The sequence below is a fragment of the Mauremys reevesii genome, linkage group 4, assembly GCF_016161935.1.
Source record: "Mauremys reevesii isolate NIE-2019 linkage group 4, ASM1616193v1, whole genome shotgun sequence".
Lineage (NCBI taxonomy): Eukaryota > Metazoa > Chordata > Testudines > Geoemydidae > Mauremys > Mauremys reevesii.
In genome coordinates this window covers 143,409,455-143,415,117 of record NC_052626.1, presented here as the reverse complement: position 1 = coordinate 143,415,117, position 5,663 = coordinate 143,409,455, and the positions used below count along the sequence as shown (strand labels likewise).

Below are 5,663 nucleotides of genomic sequence, written 5' to 3'. Positions count from 1 at the left end.
TTTGAGACAGCTGCTGCGGCTGTGGCCAACCAGCGAAGTGCATTTCCCATCGTCTCTCTTCCGGCTGTGGATGTTTGACTGCAGCAGCCCCGCAGAGGTCCCAGCCTCGCTCTCTAATGTCCATTCTCCTCTTGCTTTCATGGCGATTCTTGGACTATCGAGTAGCCTCAGGAAAACATCCCAGCTGTGGACACAGGCACCAGCACCGATTCCCCAAGCCAGAGTCCCCTTTGCAATCCAGGGAACCAGCCTGGGTTGTCTGGAGCGAAGGGTGTGGCCCACGGTGACTGCAGACCCTGCCCTTGCTGCACAGCGACTCCTGGGACCCCTCTAGCCCATCAGCACTCGGCTCTCCCGCATTCTGCTGAGCAGCTGAGATCTGAGGGAACAGAAACCGTTTGTGAGAGATGGAAAATCTCCTCCCAGGAACACTCTGTCAATGGCTGCCAGAGGCCATCCCTGTGAAACCCCAAATGTGCAGCCCCTTGGATTCCCACAGGGGAGATCTCAGCTCATTCACTTGTCACCCGTGGCTGCAGTCTCTGACAGGGGGAATGTAGAGGGGGATTTTGCCAATGGTCCCTTCTGCAGCGCCCATAACGGGAGGAGGTTTGGCCTTGTGATGTGAGGCCTGAGTCTGAGAATCAGGGCTCCTGGGTTCTGGGGCTCTGGAATGGGGTGTGGTCTAGTGGGTGGAGCTGGATTTGTTGACAGTGAGAGAGAGGGGCTTGTGCTGAAGGACCCTGGGTCAATTCCTGTGATGTCTACATGTGGCCACGATTTTACTTGCCTCTCAAGGTAGGTTATTTAGCCCATTCCTGGACACGTGTGTTACATCTGCTGCTGGCCACCCCTGAGATGTAGGTCCTTCATCCACACAAGGACATGGCACATCAAGGTCAATCCAGCAGCTCCCATCTGGTCTTCACCTCCGCAATGGAGGGCGAGCTCTAACCTGACCAGAGAAAGACAGGGTGGTGTCCTTCAGGGGAATCTGCTGGAGCTCCTGCATCCCCTGCTCCACCTCACACCCCAACACGCTAAGGGTTTTCCAAAGATACCACTAATGTCGGATAAACAAAGCAGCTGAGAAGAGGTCAGTGTGGGTGGATTTACTGAGCAGACTGGTTCTAATGGAAGAACAGATTTCTCCCCTGCTCTAGGGAGATTCCCATAGGAAAAGTCTCGGATGGTTGGGGTGGGGGCAATGCAAATCCTCAGCCCCTTGAATGGCAGGAAATCAGGACTCAGGGAGTTAAGGGGTGTCTCTGTCCTGCTGGAGGGAGCAGATCTGGAGAGCAGGAAGAGCACTAGTGGCATTGTAGGAAAGCCAGTGACTTCTACCTGTGAAGGTGGCTGAAGCTTCTGGCAGACACTAGAGTCCCGGATCCTTACACCTCCTTTGGGGATCCTTTCCCTAGGAATAAAATAAGGACACCACACAGAGAATGACATTTGAATCCCAGGTCTGGGATCCAGGGAAAAGGGATGATCTCAGCGAGGCTACGTACCAGGAACCTGATTTTGGTCCCAAGAGCCACAATTACCCAGAGGAGGTTTTCTTCCCCATTTGCTTTCAGGTTATTTATTCACAGTATTCATTTGTCTGCTTTGCTGGGTCTCCACTCTCTGCAGCTGTTCATTGGTTTTAGTAACAGTCTTTCAGTTTTTGCTTCTGTTTCCTCTTCTTACAGGGTAGCATCTGCTTAGCACTTTTTTAAAAAAATAAAACAATTCAAAACAAAATCCTGATCCTACATGGAAGAGGAAGGTTCCTGAGAATTTGGCTGCAGAACTTTAGTGTCTGCATATTTCAGTCCCTATTCAGGTGCAGGTCTGATGCCATCTGCACCCCGAAGAATGCCCATATGATGCACGGGGGGCCCTTAGAATAACTGTTAAAAGAGAAGAAGAGAGTAGATTAAAAGGTGGGGAAATCAACCAATGCATCAGCCCTTCTCTGCATCACTGAAGCACCAGGCATGGGAGCGAAACAGGTTACAAATCCCCATGGTTCTTTCCCACTAGACAGACGTCCAGAAAGAAAAAGGCCTTCAGCCAATTATTTCCTTACACTCGGAAGGGGTGAAATTCAGCCCTGTGCAGACAGCCAGGGCAAGGTCTGTGCATCACAGCGGGATTAAATGGCACTTCACTGCCCAGGTGCTCGGAGACTTCGGTGGCACAGGTGTCCTCCTGGATTGGAACAGCCGGCTGGAATCCTGTGAGGTACAGAGCAGAGAGAGGTTTGGGCCACAACGTTCACCTCAGAGGCTGAGCTTCTGCAGACTTTTGGGATGTTCCCATCTGAGGGGGAGGATTTTGGCCAGCCCCAGCTCAGAGCTTTCAGTCACTTCAACCAGTGATTCTCTGGCACAGTTGATCTAAAGCAGCTGAACTTTTCAGGCCTTGGCCCCATCGCCGACCCCCTCCCCACCTACATCACTGATCTAACAGCCCTCTCCCTGTCTCGGGACCGCCAAGCCCAAATACAGAGCAGCCCACGCTCCTCCTCTCAGACCCTCTCCTCCACGACCCTCCCTACCTTTGAGAGGCTGATTGGTGCCCTTTACCGAGCTCCTGGAGAAATCATGGCTCCTCAGGACAACCTGGGAGTGGGTGGTTCCAACCTCTGTGTGGGGTGCGTGGTTTTCCGTCTAAGCTTCACTGAGAGCCAGCATGTCTCGATTTCACAGGATGAGTGAAGTCTAGGAAGCGCTGCACTTCTTGAGGACTTCCAACTTCGCCCCATTTATCAATGGCTTCCACCTTATTTGGATCAATCATAACATCTTCTGGGGAGAGGATGTACCCCCAAAACTCTGTGGAGAGTTGGCTGGAGGTTCCGCTTTTCCAATTCTGCATTGAAACCATGCAGCCGAAACCTCTCAGGTTCGGATGTGCTGCGTGCTGCTCTGGGTTCTCCAAAAGAGACGTATGTCACCCCAATAGATGACACTGTCCCCAAATACATCACTGATTAAGTGTTTCAAGGTCAGGGGACCGTTAGTTAGCTCAAATAGCATATCAGACCGTTAAAATGTCCATCGTGTGTTTTGAAATCTGTCTTCCATTTGTCCCTTGCCCAAACGAGCCTTAGATTGGAAATTTGTCCCTTTACCCAGCTCCTGGAGAAATCATGGCTCCTCAGGACAACCTGGGAGTGGGTGGTTCCAACCTCTGTGTGGGGTGCGTGGTTTTCCATCTAAGCTTCACTGAGAGCCAGCATGTCTCGATTTCACAGGATGAGTGAAGTCTAGGAAGCGCTGCACTTCTTGAGGACTTCCAACCGCCCCATTTATCAATGGCTTCCACCTTATTTGGATCAATCATAACATCTTCTGGGGAGAGGATGTACCCCAAAACTCTGTGGAGAGTTGGCTGGAGGTTCCGCTTTTCCAATTCTGCGTTGAAACCATGCAGCGAAACCTCTCCAGGTTCGGATGTGCTGCGCGTGCTGCTCTGGGTTCTCCAAAAAGAGACGTATGTCACCCCAATAGATGACACTGTCCCCAAATACATCACTGATGAAGTGTTTCAAGGTCAGGGGACCGTTAGTTAGCTCAAATAGCATATCAGACCGTTAAAATGTCCATCGTGTGTTTTGAAATCTGTCTTCCATTTGTCCCTTGCCCAAACGAGCCTTAGATTGGAAATTTGTCCCTTTACCCAGCTCCTGGAGAAATCATGGCTCCTCAGGACCACCTGGGAGTGGGTGGTTCCAACCTCTGTGTGGGGTGCGTGGTTTTCCATCTAAGCTTCACTGAGAGCCAGCATGTCTCGATTTCACAGGATGAGTGAAGTCTAGGAAGCGCTGCACTTCTTGAGGACTTCCAACTTCGCCCCATTTATCAATGGCTTCCACCTTATTTGGATCAATCATAACATCTTCTGGGGAGAGGATGTACCCCCAAACTCTGTGGAGAGTTGGCTGGAGGTTCCGCTTTTCCAATTCTGCGTTGAAACCATGCAGCCGAAACCTCTCCAGGTTCGGATGTGCTGCGCGTGCTGCTCTGGGTTCTCCAAAAAGAGACGTATGTCTCCCCAATAGATGACACTGTCCCCAAATACATCACTGATTAAGTGTTTCAAGATCAGGGGACCGTTAGTTAGCTCAAAAAGCATATCAGACCGTTAAAATGTCCATCGTGTGTTTTGAAATCTGTCTTCCATTTGTCCCTTGCCCAAACGAGCCTTAGATTGGAAATTTGTCCCTTTACCCAGCTCCTGGAGAAATCATGGCTCCTCAGGACCACCTGGGAGTGGGTGGTTCCAACCTCTGTGTGGGGTGCGTGGTTTTCCATCTAAGCTTCACTGAGAGCCAGCATGTCTCGATTTCACAGGATGAGTGAAGTCTAGGAAGCGCTGCACTTCTTGAGGACTTCCAACTTCGCCCCATTTATCAATGGCTTCCACCTTATTTGGATCAATCATAACATCTTCTGGGGAGAGGATGTACCCCCAAAACTCTGTGGAGTGTTGGCTGGAGGTTCCGCTTTTCCAATTCTGCGTTGAAACCATGCAGCGAAACCTCTCCAGGTTCGGATGTGCTGCGCGTGCTGCTCTGGGTTCTCCAAAAGAGACGTATGTCACCCCAATAGATGACACTGTCCCCAAATACATCACTGATTAAGTGTTTCAAGGTCAGGGGACCGTTAGTTAGCTCAAATAGCATATCAGACCGTTAAAATGTCCATCGTGTGTTTTGAAATCTGTCTTCCATTTGTCCCTTGCCCAAACGAGCCTTAGATTGGAAATTTGTCCCTTTACCCAGCTCCTGGAGAAATCATGGCTCCTCAGGACCACCTGGGAGTGGGTGGTTCCAACCTCTGTGTGGGGTGCGTGGTTTTCCATCTAAGCTTCACTGAGAGCCAGCATGTCTCGATTTCACAGGATGAGTGAAGTCTAGGAAGCGCTGCACTTCTTGAGGACTTCCAACTTCGCCCCATTTATCAATGGCTTCCACCTTATTTGGATCAATCATAACATCTTCTGGGAGAGCATGTACCCCCAAAACTCTGTGGAGAGTTGGCTGGAGGTTCCGCTTTTCCAATTCTGCGTTGAAACCATGCAGCCGAAACCTCTCCAGGTTCGGATGTGCTGCGCGTGCTGCTCTGGGTTCTCCAAAAAGAGACGTATGTCACCCCAATAGATGACACTGTCCCCAAATACATCACTGATGAAGTGTTTCAAGGTCAGGGGACCGTTAGTTAGCTCAAATAGCATATCAGACCGTTAAAATGTCCATCATGTGTTTTGAAATCTGTCTTCCATTTGTCCCTTGCCCAAACGAGCCTTAGATTGGAAATCCTTGCAGAGGAAGTTTGATGAAACCCTTTGCAGATTTCCTGTGAGCCAACAAGTGTGGGATTCACAGCAGAGGGTAATGGTTTCAAATGATCACTTTGTTCAGGAGCTGATTGTCTAAATAGAGGCGTAGCAGAGTCCCACATTTCTTCTTCCCCAAAAGGGCCTGCTCTTAGGACTGGTTCTCATGACTGTACGCAGGGAGATCCACTAATTCTGGCCCCAACAATGCGTAAATACCGGGAAAAGCAGCTTTCAGCCAAGGTGGTACGTCAACAGGGCAGTCCTAGTCCCAGTCCAGAGGTAACGAGTCCACATTTCTTTCCCCGGTATCCATGTAATCTTGGTATTTATCA

General features: G+C 50.2%; 1 long non-coding RNA gene across 1 annotated transcript; it reads right to left on the bottom strand.

The window, feature by feature from the left end:
- Positions 1-659: 659 nt before the first annotated feature.
- LOC120403228 lies at positions 660-2,314 on the bottom strand. Its single transcript, XR_005597485.1, has 4 exons — positions 2,075-2,314; positions 1,512-1,895; positions 1,345-1,417; positions 660-955 (listed from the first exon to the last, which is right to left on the bottom strand). It is a non-coding gene; the product is annotated as an uncharacterized LOC120403228 (long non-coding RNA).
- Positions 2,315-5,663: the final 3,349 nt, after the last annotated feature.